We start from the raw sequence: 16126 nt of genomic DNA on the forward strand, positions 1-16126 counted from the left end.
CTAAAGAATTCAGATAATCGCTGGAGTGAGCTAGATGACAGACGACAAGTTTAGTATGAGTGGAGTGCATGCAGAAAACAAAATGACATAGCTCTGCAAAAAAAAAAAAAAAAACAGAATAACCATGAGTGAGGAGTTTACTGTGTTTTCTGCATGATATGTGCCAAATTACCCAAGTATAACTCAAGTAGTCAGTGAATCACAGTATCCAGCCATTCATAGATACAGAAGTTGCTTATCAATTCATGCAGCTTCTGTCTGTCATAATAAATAAAGATAGCAGGTCTGGTAGCAGATATCTGATCTGAAAAAAAAGTTCCATCAGCCCTTTCATGTAGTATAGCATTTTTCCTACTTATAGGCTAACTGCAACACTATGAAATTTCAAGCTATGTGGCCATTTAATTCCACATCTTCGCAGTGAAACACTTTCGGAAGTCACCAGATGGTGCTATTAAAGATAGTGTTGTAAGTTCTGTTCACTGAACGCATAAACAGTTAACTCTTGACATAAATGAATATTGTCAGCTGTACTGCTATTCTTTTTACATACTGAGCATATTTCTGGTAAAGTCTGTTCAGATGTAATCTCCTGGACCATGGCTAAGACTCTTTTTTGATCTGCTGCAGACAGGTTATATCCCCACAAACAAGCAAAACATTACAAGATGCCAAAGCATTACATCACCTCCCCCAAATTTCTCACAGTGGGCCAATTCAACGTTGCTGTAAATGGTCAGAGTTCCACCGAGATCAATGCATCCATCTATGCTTGCTTACAGTAGGGCTGAATTTGCCTTTATATTTTTGGGAGCTAAATTATATGGAATGAAGGCACTAACTTTTCACCTCTTGACTTCTCAAGTTCAACTCAGATCTCAAACTACAGAGTGAATGAGTTTGGAGAGCTCATCCAAGTCTTTAATGAGTGATACATCACACGATTTATAGTGCTTTATGGTCTGTGCTAAGGATGAGCAAGTATAACTGGAGTGTTGTACAACGTTAAGAGGTGATCTGGCTGAGTTGTCCCAGCCTGTATACAGCATGTCTGGTTCTGGTACCGAAGGGGCTTTAAGACCTTCACTTGCATGAGCATCAAATTTCTACAAACATATGTAAAAGAGATCTCGGACAAATGACATTCTACCAGTACAAAGGCTAATTAGTGGTGGGCTAAGGTCTAAAGGAGCAGAGGAGTTGCTTTAATTTGGACTGTCTGTTTGCATATCTTAAGCATATCTGAACCTCAACCTTTTCAGTTTTCAGTCTCTTCTCTGTGCATCAGAAAATAGTGCTCCTTACTTCCCATAATCACCCCTCCCATAAAATCATCCTTTTCTGAAAACCTCCAGAAAGGCCGAACTCCAAAGTAGCCTTTCCCAGAGATAACTGTAAAGTTATACTGTAAATTGTTAAACTGCGCTTCTTCCAAAAAGGCTCCAAGTTCATCATGATACTATATCCCCAAGATACCCTCCTTCCATCAGGTTCTCTGAACTTCATAGCCCTTCTTGTTCCAAGTCTCCAGACACATCAGGGTCTTCTCTACCTCCTCTATCCCATCAAAATGCACCTAACTGATAACCCCACTTAACAGGTTTCCATTAAATTTCCAGCAGGTTCCCAGTAATATACTCACCTATGACTAGGGCCCTACTGAATTCATGGTCAATTTCATGGTCATAGGATTTTTAAAATCGTAAATGTCATGATTTGATAGGTTTCAGAGTAGCAGCCGTGTTCGTCTGTATCCGCAAAAAGAAAAGGAGTACTTGTGGCACCTTAGAGACTAACCAATTTATTTGAGCATAAGCTACATGCTTCTGATGAAGTGAGCTGTGGCTCATGAAAGCTTATGCTCAAATAAGGTGCCACAAGTACTCCTTTTTGTCATGATTTGAGCTATTTCAATCTGAAATGTCATCGTGTTGTAATTGTAGGGGTCCTGACCCAAAAACGAGTTGTGAGGGCATCACAAGGTTATTGTAAGGGTGGTTGCAGTACCGCTACCCTCACTTCTGCGCAGCTGCTGGCAGTGACGCTGCCTTCAGAGCTGGGCAGCTGAAAAGTGGCGGCTGCTGGCTGGGAACCCAGCTCTGAAGGCAGAGCTGCTGCCAGCAGCAGCGCAGAAGTAAGGATGCCATGGTATGGTCTTGCCTCCTTTACTTCTGTGCTGCTGCTGGCGGGGCACCATCTTCAGAACTCGGTGCCCGGCCAACAGCCACCGCTCTCCAGCCATCCAGCTCTGAAGGCAACGCAGAAGTAAGGGTGGCAATACTTCAACCCCCCATTAAAGAACCTTGTGACCCACCCCTGCAATTCTCTCTTGTGTCAGGACCCCCAATTTGAGAAACACTGGTCTCCCCTGTTAAATCTGTATAGTATAGGGTAAAAGCACACAAAAGTCACAGGGGGAGACCAGATTTCACATTTGGAAGGGTCCTACCTATGACATTCTTGCTTCAGGTACATTCTCAACCCCACTTCTGTTGTGACGCCTACACTAAATCAGCCAACCATTTGAGCTAGGATGGATGGCAGTCAGGAGTAGCAGCCATTATGTAGCTAAACAAAAGTGTACTGACTTCAGTGGAAGTGTTGTCGCTGAATTCAATTGGCTTGAGCTCATGCCCTAAAGGAGTAGGGTATGCAGTCAGATTTGGGTTCAGATTAGGGATTTGGATAAAACTGAGTGCTTAGTACTGAACTGATATTTTTGTAAATATTTACCACAATGTTTAGCATGGAGAGAGATGGGAACATTGGACTAAAAGAACCTCCTGGCCACTGAGTCCAGTCTGCTGCTGTCACAGGTAGCCCATCATATAATCCCGTTCATAAATTTATCAAGTTCCATTTTAAAACCAGTTGGACTTCTTCCCCTCACTACTCCTGTTGGAAGCCTGTTCCGGAACCTCACTCATCTGATGGTTAGAAAGTTTATTCTAATTTCCAGCCTGAATTTACTCATGGCCAGTTTATACCCAGTTATGTTTGTGCCAGCAGTGTCCTTTAGTTTAAATAGCTTTTTCTCCCATCTTGGTGTTTACCCCTCTATGAATTTATAGAGAGCAATCATATCGCTTCAACCTTCATTTTGTAGGCTAAACAACCAAAGCTCTTTTAGTCCTTTTTTATTCTCCTCACCGTCCTCCCATAGCAGGAAAAGTGGCCAAATACTGACCCAATAAGAAGATTGCAAATGTTTGCAAGATCTAAATCATTAGGAGTGTAACTGAATGTAACATTCACTGGAAAGTGAAATGATAGAGGGTGATATCTGATGCCATATTTGAAAATATACACAGCAGAAAAACACGGTCTCAAGTCAAACACACTGTACCCATTTCAAGATCATGTCCAGTTCAGTTACTTCAAATGATTGACAGACAAATAGAATCTGCAGCCAAATCTCTTATAACCAGCAATTTATTTTCAGTCCATAGACCTTCAGAACTGTTCTGTGTGATTCAGATTGTCCATATATTATTTTGTGATATTGCGAGGGCATTGGATAGTTCAAACCTGCAAAGAAAAGATTGGCAATAATGACAGTCTTCAATAATGCCTTTCAAAAACCTCAAAGCAATGTCCTAGAACTGTAGATGGAGAAGTGTTGTCATCTCTTAGAAGAGCAGCTTGTCTTCAAATGGAATATGTGTAACAAAGGAAAGTCTGTGGTAACAGACCCTTACACGACCGCATAGTGTGGGGCTGGAGGGGATATGGGGAAATGCAAGAAGCCTTTTTTCCGCTTGTGCAGGCCCACACAGGAATGCCCAGTTCGCTCAAGGGAGTAGGGAAGAGGCAGAGCCATCTCCTGTAGCATGGGTGGCAACATTAGGGGGATCAGACTGAACCATCTTAAAGGTTGCGTCCTGGGCAGTTGCACTGCATCTTGGGGTGCTTGGAGAGGCATTTTTCCTTCCTGAGATACAATCCTTTACAGAGCTTTGCCTGGGATGATAACGCTTCACACTGTCCTTGACTTGGGCCTCTGATTAAATGCCACAATTTGGCCCTAAGAGAACTTGAAATATAAACAACTGAAGAGAAAAAGGACCCATCTCTGCCCAGACACTGTAGGAAATGAGCCAGTTTATGATGGCCAGACTGAGGGCACATAACAAAAATTGGTACTTTATTTATAAGAGTTAATAAAATTAAAAATATGTATATAAACTTGTACTGATCTTATTGCATCCTTCCCTCTCCATATGTCACTTCTCTGACATTATAAACTCCTGGCTGCAGAGATCTTGCCTTTGTATGGGTTTACAGAGCATCTTGCACAATGGGGCTGTCATTTTGATTGCAGCTAGTGAGTGCTACCTTGTATGAATATTCAAGTCCCTACTGTGCTGTCACTTAAGCCCATATCTTCAAATATATGCAGGTGCTGCGTGAAATCAATGGGAGTTAGGCACCTAAATACCTTTGAGGATCTGGGCCTGTGGGCCTCAATTCCCCATCTGTAAAAGGGAGATAATAGTACTTCCCTACCTCACCGGGGTGTTGTGATGATAAATACATTAAAGATTGTGAGGCTCTCAAATATGACAGTAATAGGGCCCATACAAGTGCCTTAGATAGATATTAACGTATAATAAAATGATGTAAAAAGTAGCCTCAGGTAGGTTTCTGTCATCCATATATTTGCATTTAAAAGCTTATCAACAAGGAGCAACTCCATTTAAAACTAAATGACCTAAAATTAGAGATCGCAATCAAAAACATTTTTAAAGGTCAAAATCATTGTGTTGATGAAAAGATTAAAATCCTTTGCAGCCATGCATAGCTTATTTTAGCCATATGATGCCCATTACAATGTAGGAGATTGAGGAAATGGCTTTTGTAAAAACAAGGCAAATGGGGACCTCTGTAGTGCCATAATCCAGGCAAAACTGGTATTCCTGCCAGCAGCAGGAATGCACAGGGCTGTTTCTAATCCATAAGGATTTGGCAGCACGAACCTGAAAGAAACTACAGATCTCCTCCTCCTTTGGAAAATTACTTCACTTGTTACTATTTGTGGCATAAAATTGGGCCTTTACTAGTAGTAACTAGTTCCAAAAACAGAGACTTTTCTGCCTCAAATTAACGCTCAAAAATCCACTCGAGTACAAAAGCAAAGTTTCTGCCTTTCCTTTCCCCAAAGCAGACAAAAGAAAAAAAAATCACTGGTTCCCTTGATACATGGCAGTTTTCACGTTTAGTCAGTAAGCAGTGTTCTGCTTAGTCCCTGCATATTCATTTCATTAAACTGTGTGACTGTGGTCTAAAAAGTGCCACGGTAAAAATGCCAGTTTGGTAATTGTTGCACCATTAAGCCTCCACCTGTGTGAGCCTAAGCTGATTTATAGGATTGTTACAGACTGGGGAGAGCTGGGGTTGTAAATTTGGGTGGAAAAGGGAGGGATATGGATACATTTTTGGAAACCAAAAATGAATAAAAAAAGTTCAGGCATTGTTACTATATTAGCAATAAGTCATCTTTAGAGATCTGAATTTAAATCTGGCCAATCAAATACACTATTTCTGACTAAAAGAAAAGGAGTACTTGTGGCACCTTAGAGACCAACCAATTCACTTGAGCATAAGCTTTTGTGAGCTACATCTCACTTCATCGGATGCATACTGTGGAAAGTGTAGAAGATCTTTTTATACACACAAAGCATGAAAAAATATCTCCCCCCACCCCACTCTCCTGCTGGTAATAGCTTATCTAAAGTGATCACTCTCCTTTCAATGTGTATGATAATCAAGTTGGGCCATTTCCAGCACAAATCCAGGTTTTCTCCCCCCCACACACAATCCCACTCTCCTGTTGACTGCTATTTCTGACTGTATAGAGGTCAGTGAAAAGAGCCCAAGTTGGGGTGGAGGGGAATGGGACCTGAATTCTAATCCTGTCTCTGATAGATATTCTAGCCAAAATCCTCAAGGGGGAGGGCAAGATGAGGGGGTGCTCCTATATGCTTTAGCCCACTGTATTGGGGCACTCACCTAGGATGTGGGAAACCCCAGTTCAATTCCCCACTCTGCCTGAGGAGAAAAAGGGATTTGAAGAGTAGTTTCCTACTTCTCAGGTGAGTACTAAAACCACTGGACTATACAGTCATTATCACTCTTGCCCACTTAATATTTAATTAGCAATACACAGTGGAACAGCTTCAACAGGAGAGATTGATGGACCACTCCACATAGTCTAGTGGCTAGGGCACTTATTGGAGAGGTGGGAGACCCCTGTTCAAATCCATCTGCCTTATGAGACAGAGAAAGAAATTGAACTATGGTTTCCCACATGCTACTTGAGTACCATTGCCACTAGGCTAAAATTTACAAAGGAGGCAATCTCCATCATTTGTATTTGGTAATTTAACTTGTGTTTTAGAGGGTTTGGTGTTTCATATGTATTCTCCATCAGAATTTCTATAGCAGATTTGCTCAGCTTGCATGTTACAATGAGGTGAAGGTGTCCTGAATCAGGAACCAATTGAGCTAAATGAGGGAGCACAACAGACAGCCTGTGTATTTACTGCAATATGTCCCACACTGATGATAGATGGAACATAACCAAACCTGGCAGGTGAAAGGTTAGTATCCAGTGGAATGGCTACTTCCCCATTTTCTGCGAGGGAGAGAAGGTTTAGGATATGGTAGATGAGCCAACTAAAAGTTACAGAAATTTGTAAATGAGACATGTGAAAAGATAATTGATGATAAGTGACAGCTAATTATCTTCAGTTGGTAACTCGCCACCAGGTGTTCTGAACAACATAAGAGTAGGGAACAGGAAAGGAGTCTCAGGGCATTTTCTTTTAGGACAGGGAAAGAAATCACAAGCTGGCTATTGAAACTCTGTGTTATAACTTCCTGTTATGCTTTCACTTGACTGAGGTAGAGTACAGGTAGGAAACAGCTGATACCAGTGAAGCAAAAGAAAGATGCATCTAGTGGTTAACAGTGGAGTGGAAATCTGAATTTCTGGGTTTTCTTCCCAACTGTGTCATTGATTTGCTCTGACACTGAGCAAATCACTGAAGTTCTTTATAGTTACATCTTTAGGCACATAACTGTCTTTGAAAATCTGGTCTTTACCTTTTCTGTAGCTGTTTCCCCATTGTGATTAGGAACCTCCCTCCCCCATTTTAGATTACACTTAAATCCTCAGATGAGGAATAATTTTATGTAACATTGATGTTTCTTGGTGTGTAGCATTACAAAATTAGTTGATGCATTCATCCTATTAGATGGAGTTTAGTAAAACAGTTGATTACATATCTCTCAAACTCTCATGTGGAAAAGTAATCCTAATTAACCTAGATTAAAATACTATTGTGTGTACTAAAAATGGCTCAATGACCTTAAAAGAAGGGAAATAACAAACAGCAATCTATCAAGCTATGGTGAGGGGCCAATGGAGAAAGGGAGTGATCATTGCAGGGACTGCTCTTGTTTAACATTTTAATCAATTATTTGAAAGTGAGAGTAAGCACAGTAGTGAAGTTCACAGGTGACATTATATAAGGAGAAGGTGTGACAGAAGTATAATAGAAAGGGGCTCCAGAGAGGAAACAGCTGCAGGAAGTAACAAGTTAGGAATATGTCTGCTAATGCCCTTGAGGAAAAACTAATCTAAAACATAGATACTGAATAAGAGGAAGAGACCTGGGCAACAGTGGACCACTGTTTAGAAGTGATTGTGAACAGCCAATATGACATGAACTTTCAATGTGATTTGGGGCTATGTGCACAGAGGCATTTAATCACAGAGCAGGAAGGTAATAGTCCTACTCAGCTTTGGTGGGACTGCACCTGGAATTCTGCATTCATTTTTAGGCATCTCATTACCAGAAAGATGTGAGAAGAAAAGCAACAAAAATGATCAGGGCACCTTTCCTCAATCAACTCCTTCCAGTGATTAAATGGCAGAAATACAGATAGTTTGGCTAGATAATTTAAGATCAGATACAGTAAGTCTACAAGTGTTTGTAGGGTTGAAACAATGAGAACTTAATGTGAATCATGGAGTGTAACTAGAACTTAAAGAATGAAACTGGAAAAGGGAATGTTTTAGCTTAACATGAGGAAAAAGCTTTCCGACAGTCAGCTGTATTAGACAGTGGTATAGTCTTCCTTAGGAAAAAGACAGAAGCTCACTTCCTTGGGACTTTTAGAATGAGACTGGACAAAAACACCAAGAAATGTATTGTAGGAAACCATCTCTTGCATTGGTAGAGAGATGGACTAGAGCATCTGATAGAAATTCTATCTATAATATCTTTGATTAAAGCAGTGGCGGTTAGTATATTTAGGAAAAAAACAATAAAAATACCACCAGTCCCATCTACTTCAATGAGATTATTGAAATAGTGTTATAAGGACATAGCCCAAAGTGAAAACATTTAGTTACACAGCAACTATTGATATCACTTTTGTTTTCTGTGGCTCACTAACCTAACCATCTTCAGATAAGGTTACATTTAAGGTTTAATTTTTTGTTTGTTTTGTTTGGTCCAATGGTAGTGCTGTGCACAACCTTGTGGAAGATCCAGTTTGGAATCGAGCTGTCAAACTCTTATCCATGTGCCAGCAGCAATGCTGACCTATCATACCCAGGGCAAAATTTTAAAACTGAGTTGCCTGAAGGCTATTACTGAAATAAAAACGTATGTGCCTAATTTCACCCACCCAAATTTTTAAAATGTTGGTTTCTTCCTCTTTGGAGGAGTAACTTGCATCACACAACAGCAACCCCTTTCAGGGATTTAAGGAGCAAAGCTGCTGGCTACTACAGAGAATTCTGTCTAGTCCTCCATAGCAGGATCGTGATAGCTATGATGTAGGGCTTCAAAGATAAGGAGTACTTGTGGCACCTTAGAGACTAACCAATTTATTTGAGCATGAGCTTCCGTGAGCTACAGCTCACTTCATCGGATGCAACGGTATGCATCCGATGAAGTGAGCTGTAGCTCACGAAAGCTCATGCTCAAATAAATTGGTTAGTCTCTAAGGTGCCACAAGTACTCCTTTTCTTTTTGCGAATACAGACTAACACAGCTGTTACTCTGAAACCTGGCTTCAAAGATGGAAATTTAGGGTGACAGTTTGTTAGGCATCTGCCTCTCCCTGACCCCCAATTGAAGAGCAAAACAAAACTATACCCGTCATCTCTTCAAGATCATCATGATTCCTGACAAGCTGTGTTATTTCTGCTTCACTCATAATCAGCAACTTCCACTGTGCAATCTGAGTATAGCTGGCAATACTGTTGATCGTGGATGAATAAATTTTGCTTTTCTGGGGTGCTGTCAATACTAAAAACTATTTGATTTTTGGCAAACAAATAAAATATGGCTTGAAAGGAGCAGCTGGGTTCAGAACTTAAGCGCCAGATAGCAACTTTTCTTACTATAAATACTATTGGAAAAAAATCATCAATCAAAACTAGAAAGGGACTGATCACTCCAATGCAAAGTGAATGCCTGTGAACTCATGGGTGGTAAAAGGATCTTAGGAAATGTGTGGGTGTGGGAAGGGAGTTATATACCTAACCTGTATCTCTACTCTGAAATTTTCTTCTGATGTTGAATCTTTTATGAATACACATTTTGTATAGTAGCCCTAAATAAGCAGCTACCATTAAACAAAGACAAATCAATTGACACCTGCAGTATAAAATATCTGCTTTTACATAAATTGTTAAATTTATGACAAAGACAAGGAAATGTAAAGTTTAACATGAACCACCATCCATCTGTGCCTTCACCTGTTTTGCCTTTAGTAGACAGAGTGTGAGTCAGATCAGTAAGACTCAAATCCTCCCAATAAGATCACAGCTTGAATATAGGGCTGTGTAATGGGGCCATTGGAAGGGAATGGAAACCTCTTCCCCACCAGGCCTCCTGGCATCTTCACAGTCCTCTATCTCTGCAGGAACAGAATGGGGATGTTCTTCAGTTCCTCTTTCTGCTCTTAGTATTTACCATTATGGTTAGCAAAGTTGTACTTAGCACATACCGCACCACCTAGCAGTAGATCTCCCAGCCTCGCCCTTGTACCTCCCTGCCGTGTTACTAATTAAATCGTTCCTTCCATACAAGAAGCTCAAAGTGCTTTACAACAGTCATGGTAATTATTATGTATTGTCATACTTTTATTGTTTCAGATTCCTTCTCCACCAATAACTGGCACTTCCATTTTTGCTCAGCTTGAGGTTTATGCATCTTGTACCAGGAACTGAATAACCTAGATGAAGAAGTGCAACATTCATAGCATCTGTGCTGCGATATCCCACACGAGCCACCATAAAACTCTGCTTCACTTTATGTAAGGGATGTATGCCCCCTGTGTAGCCCATCTTCCCAAAATCTGCCTTTGGCAAGGAACTAAATTGGTTCTGCTACCAGGCATCCTACACCAACAAAAGAGGGGTTACGATTTACACTGATTTTCATGCCATCTGTACTGCAATACCCAGGCAAAATGGAGATGAATGCAGAATAGAGTGTCAGGTTTAACTTGTAATTGCCTTGGCTTTTGTCAGTTTGTCTCACATCTTTAACTTTACTTAATCATCCTGTAGATTTTTTTTTCTGCTGTTAATTAGGACTGGAGTTGCAGTGAGCAGCTGGTCTGGTCCCGCTCTGAAGCCATCACAAGTATCTGAGATTTTTTTTAATATATTTGTATTCTTCTGAATGACTAAGATAAATGATTTAACATCACTTATTCCACTCCTTTGACATTCTAAGTTGAACTAGAGAACTGCCAACTGTACAGCACAAGTGAAATAAACAAGTTGAAGAGAAACATTTAACATTTTAATCAGAAAAAAATAAACTCCTTCACAGAACAGGTGATCTATTTGTTAGTTTGGGTAATGATAACATTTTAGTTAATTAGCAGGAAAAGTAGAAAGTAATGAAAAGGTTTTATTTTGCCCAGAGGAGGCAGTTACCCTTTTGGAGAGACGCTGTTATACTTATCAGCAGACGCTATCAGGTGCCTAATACCCAAGTGAATGCAACATTTCCACAGTCCCAGGAATTTATTTGCCCCTTAGAAATGTGGCTGTTGAATTTTAGCAAGTGTTCATTTCATAAGCCAAAAAAAAAGATAGGTGTTAAACTTTGCTGTAAATATGCATGTACTCAAAATTATTTTGAGAATAAACCCATTTGTTGTTTTTAGCATCACTGCAGTAGGAGAAAACTATAGTTTAAAATTGCCCTTATTTTCTCTTAGCCAATAGTATGAGACCCTCATGTATTTACTTGCCTGATGGAACTGAAAGTTTTTGGATTTGGAAGTGACACTTAATGGCAGTACATTTAAAAGATTGCAGGAAATGTTCTGACTCACAAAAGGGTCTTAAGTGTAAGTGAAACTCAGGTCTTCAAACTTTTGCTTCAGCAAAATCAATCAAACCTCTTAACCTTTTGTGGTCCACCCAACACTGCTATAGTTGGAAGAGAACCTTTACAAAAAGTCAGGAAGGCTTTTAAGCTAAAATATTCGCAAATATTGGATAGCAGTTTGGAGTATCTTTGAGAAATGTATAAATTTTTTTAAAAAAAATAGAGAATTGTGTAAATCATACCTCTAAAATTGTGTATACACAATTTACAATAGCTTTGATGTCTGATGGCTTGAAAATTGTATGTTGTTTGGGGGAAGGGAGCTATTTTCTATACGCTTGTACAGCGCCTGGTACAATGGAACCCTGACCTGGCTGACCTCTAGACTCTACTGCAATTTAAAAGTTAAATAAAATAATTATTTTGCTGTTTTTAAGGCACACAATCTTTGACAAGAATGCAGTTATTCTGAGCAAGTTTTCATTAGAGATTTCACAAATCAAAAAAGAGTCCTACAAAAGGTGGAAACTAGGTTAAATTACAAAGGATAAATATAAACAAATAACATAAGTATATAAGGACAAAATTAGAAAGGCCAAATCACAAAACGAGATCAAACTAGCTAGAGACATAAAGGGTGACAAGAAAACATTCTACAAATACATTAGAAGCACGAGAAAGACCAAGGACAGGGTAGGCCCATTACTCAATGGGGCGGGGGAAATAAATAACAGAATGTGGAAATGGCAAAGGTGCTTAATGACTTATTTGTTTTGGTTGTCACCAAGAAGGTTGGTGGTGATTGGATGTCTAACATAGCGAATGCCAGTGAAAATGAGGTAGGATCAGAAGAGGCTAAAATAGGGAAAGAACAAGTTAAAAATTACTTGGACAAATTAGAATCTTCAAGTCACCAGGGCTGGATGAAATGCATCCTAGAATGCTCAAGGATCTGACTGAGGAAATCTCTAATGGCTTAGATATCATCTTTGAAAAGTCATGGAAGACAGGAGAGATTCCAGAATATTAGAAAAGGGAAAATATAGTGCCAATCTATAAAAAGGGAAATAAGGACAACCCATGGAATTACAGACCAGTCAGCTTAACTTCTGTACCTGGAAAAATAATGGAACAAATAATTAAGCAATCAATTTGCAAACATCTAGAACAAAATAAGGTGAAAAGTAAAAGTCAGCATGGATTTGTCAAAAACAAATCATGTCAAACCAACCTGAAAGCTTTCTTTGACAGGGTGACAAGCCTTGTGACTAGGGGGGAAGTGGTAGACAAGGTATATCTTGACTTTAGTAAGCTTTTGATACTGTATCACATGACCTTCTCATAAACAAACTAGGAAAATGCAACCTAGATGGAGCTACTGTAAGGTAGGTGCAAAACTAGTTGGAAAACCCTTCCCAGAGAGTAGTTATCAGGGATTCACAGTCATGCTGGAAGGGCATAATGAGTGAGGTCCTGCAGAGATCAGTTCTGGATCCGGTTCTGTTCAATATCTTCATCAATGATTTAGATAATGGCATAGAGAGTACACTTATAAAGTTTGCGGGTGATACTAGGCTGGGAGGGGTTGCAAGTGCTTTGGAGGACAGGATTAAAATTCAAAGTTATCTGGACAAACTGGAGAAATGGTCTGAAGTAAATTGGATGAAATTCAATAAGGACAAATGCAAAGTACTCCATTTAGGAAGGAACCATCAGTTGCAGATATACAAAATGGGAAATGACTGCCTTGGAAGGAGTACTGCGGAAAGGGATCTGGGGGTCATAGTGGACCACAAGCTAAATATGAGGCAACAGTGTAACGCTGTTGCAAAAAAAAAAAAGCAAACATCATTCTGGGATGTATTAGCAGGAGTGTTGTAAGCAAGACACAAGAAGTAATTCTTCTGCTCTACTCCACTCTGATTAGGCTTCAACTGGAGTACTATGTCCAGTTCTGGGTGCCACATTTCAGGAAGGATGTGGGCAAATTGGAGAGAGTCCAGAGAAGAGCAACAAACATTTTAAAGGTCTAGAAAACATGACCTATGAGGGAAGATTGAAAAAATTGGGTTCGTTTAGTCTGGAAAAGAGAAGACCGAGAGGGGACATAACAGTTTTCAAGTAAGTAAAAGGTATTACAAGGAGAAGGAAGAAAAATTATTCTCCTTAACCTCTGAGGATAGGACAAGAAGCAATGGGATTAAATTGCAGGAGGGAAGGTTTAGGTTGGACATTAGGAAAAACGTCCTAACTGTCAGGGTGGTTAAGCACTCAAATAAATTGCCTAGGGAGGTCGTGGAATCTCCATCACTGGAGATTTTTAAGAGCAGGTTAGACAAACACCTGTCAGAAATGGTCTAGATAATACTTAGTCCTGCCGCGAGTGCAGGGGACTGGACTAGATGACCTCTCAAGGTCCCTTCCAGTTATATGATTCTATGAAATGGCAACTTTTTAAGGAGGTTCAGGATATATGTATGTGTCATGAAGATAACATGTGGATCATCTGTGGTTAAATTTAGAAAAGGAAGACCGAATGGCTTGACAATTTTAATGTTCACTATTTGCTCTCTTTTCAAGGGCTGATCTGAAAAGAGAGTGGAGTTAGGATTTTTACACATTGTGTAAAATACATATTTAATACATAATTGAACTCAATTTGTCTTATTTACATGCAATAGTTTTTTGGTTCCAATCCAGCTCCCATTAAAGTCAGTGGGAATCTTGGCCCCTTGACTCCTCTGTGTTTTGACATGATCATATTAATGAACTATAGAAACTTTTCCTCTGCATCTTTCTTGACCTAAAATCCATACTAATGTTAGATACAGAATCAAATACAGTTCACTAGGGATGGATTGTTCCTTTCAAGTTTTAGACTCTGTTTAGTATGATCCAGAAGGGCATGGATGTCACATGCAGTGCTGAAGTTGCAATTCAATATTATCTGGCGAGCACTGTCCTTTGGTCAAAATGTTAAAGGGAGCGGAAGGAGGTTGTCCATTTCTGGTGGCTGTCCAAGTCAGAACAAAGGATTCATTGCAATGCATGTTTGCCTACACAGTCATCTAACAGATTGTTTGCATAGCAATTTGGGTTACCTAGAGAATTCCAAATTAGAGTATAGAATTCTGAACGCGAATACATGAGGATCCACCCACTGAATTACAATATAACCTTCTTAGAGTGAAGACTTTTTTTTATATAAAACATCACTATGAACAAATATATATCCGCATAGTTATATGAACTGACACAATCTGAGACTTCCATTCCACTCTACCGTGAATGGAATTTTTGCTATTTCTCTGTTCATTATAAGGAGTTCCCACTGAATTCCATTAGTTTGGAACATCACACATTTTAAGCAAACAAAGTTCAAAGAGCTGCTTTTCATATGGAATTGCTAATTTGCTTCTGATCTCTGACGGTTGGGAGGGGGCCAGGCTATATTACAACCATACAAGTGAAGCCTCAACAAGGAGAGACTAAGAGGGATATTCTGCCTCTGACATAGATTAACAAAAATATCCATTGTCATTACATAAACTGAAGGTGTTCCCATTTTCCTTAAAAGTTTAGCACTGTGATCCAGCTAAAAAAGTAAAGCCAGCCCTGCTTCTGTGTATCCCTGTTTTCTGTCTTCATACTTCCCCTCTTCATTCTAGTGTCACTAATGCCACTAGTGCCTTGGCATTGAACCAGTCAGCTCATAGCTGACTACATTACCATCTGATCTAGTGCATTCAGTGCCTCACCATCTTGGATTTTTTATTTATATGAGGATGCTGTGTGTCATACATACATACTGTGAATCATAGCATACATTCTTAGTCACTTTGTAATAATGATTGGTCAGTAGCAAATATTTTGGAGTCCCATATCCCATTATCAAACTATTCCTTGCATACATAGTAAAATAATGATAAAAAGCATGAGACAATTTTGGGGATTGGTCCTGCTTTGAGCAGGGGGTTGGACTAGATGACCTCCTGAGGTCCCTTCCAACCCTGATATTCTATGAAACTTTAAAACAAAACAAGAAGCAAACAAAGAAAATACTCAATAGCCTGGTTTGTTAAAAACCGAACATCACCCCTCTCAATTCCAAAATATGTACATTTAGAAAGAAAATGTGCAACACCCAAAATCTTTCTTATGCCAGAGATTTGTGTTCCAAAGTTGCCTGGTCTAACTAAGCACTATTGACTCACAGACCCAGTTACCCAGAAGTACATTGTCTAACAGAGCCAGGGTACTATGTATTTACATTCATTAGATTCAGTTTTCACATGGGAAGACTAAAACCATGTTTCAGCAAGTTTACCTCACATGCAATATTCCCCAAGAGAGTCTTGTGAAGAAACTAGGTATCTCAGCAATGCACTGAGTTATAATTCATATTCACATCCAGGTCAACTAAAAGGACTATTCCGAGTCCAAAGTCAAGTAAGTTCATGAAAAACAGTAGTCAATTAAAAAAAAAAACAGTTAAGGAAGATAGTATTAATGAGAGTGACAGAAGCAGCAAAAAGTACCAAGTTTCCATAGTTAGAAGGAGTTGACTCACTCACTATCCGTTGGTTGGTTTGTTTTTCTATTGACAGCGGTTGTGCTATTGGTATATAGTAAGCAAGCATGTATCTATTGCGTAATTTGGAAAGTTTTTTTTTTAAAAAAGGAGTAGGAAAACCTGAAAATGGTGACCACTGAGTGCACATACAAAGCTGATATAAATTACTACCAGTGATAACGTTTTA

This window comes from Caretta caretta, chromosome 2 (assembly GCF_965140235.1).
Source record: "Caretta caretta isolate rCarCar2 chromosome 2, rCarCar1.hap1, whole genome shotgun sequence".
In the NCBI taxonomy this organism is placed as follows: Eukaryota; Metazoa; Chordata; order Testudines; family Cheloniidae; genus Caretta; species Caretta caretta.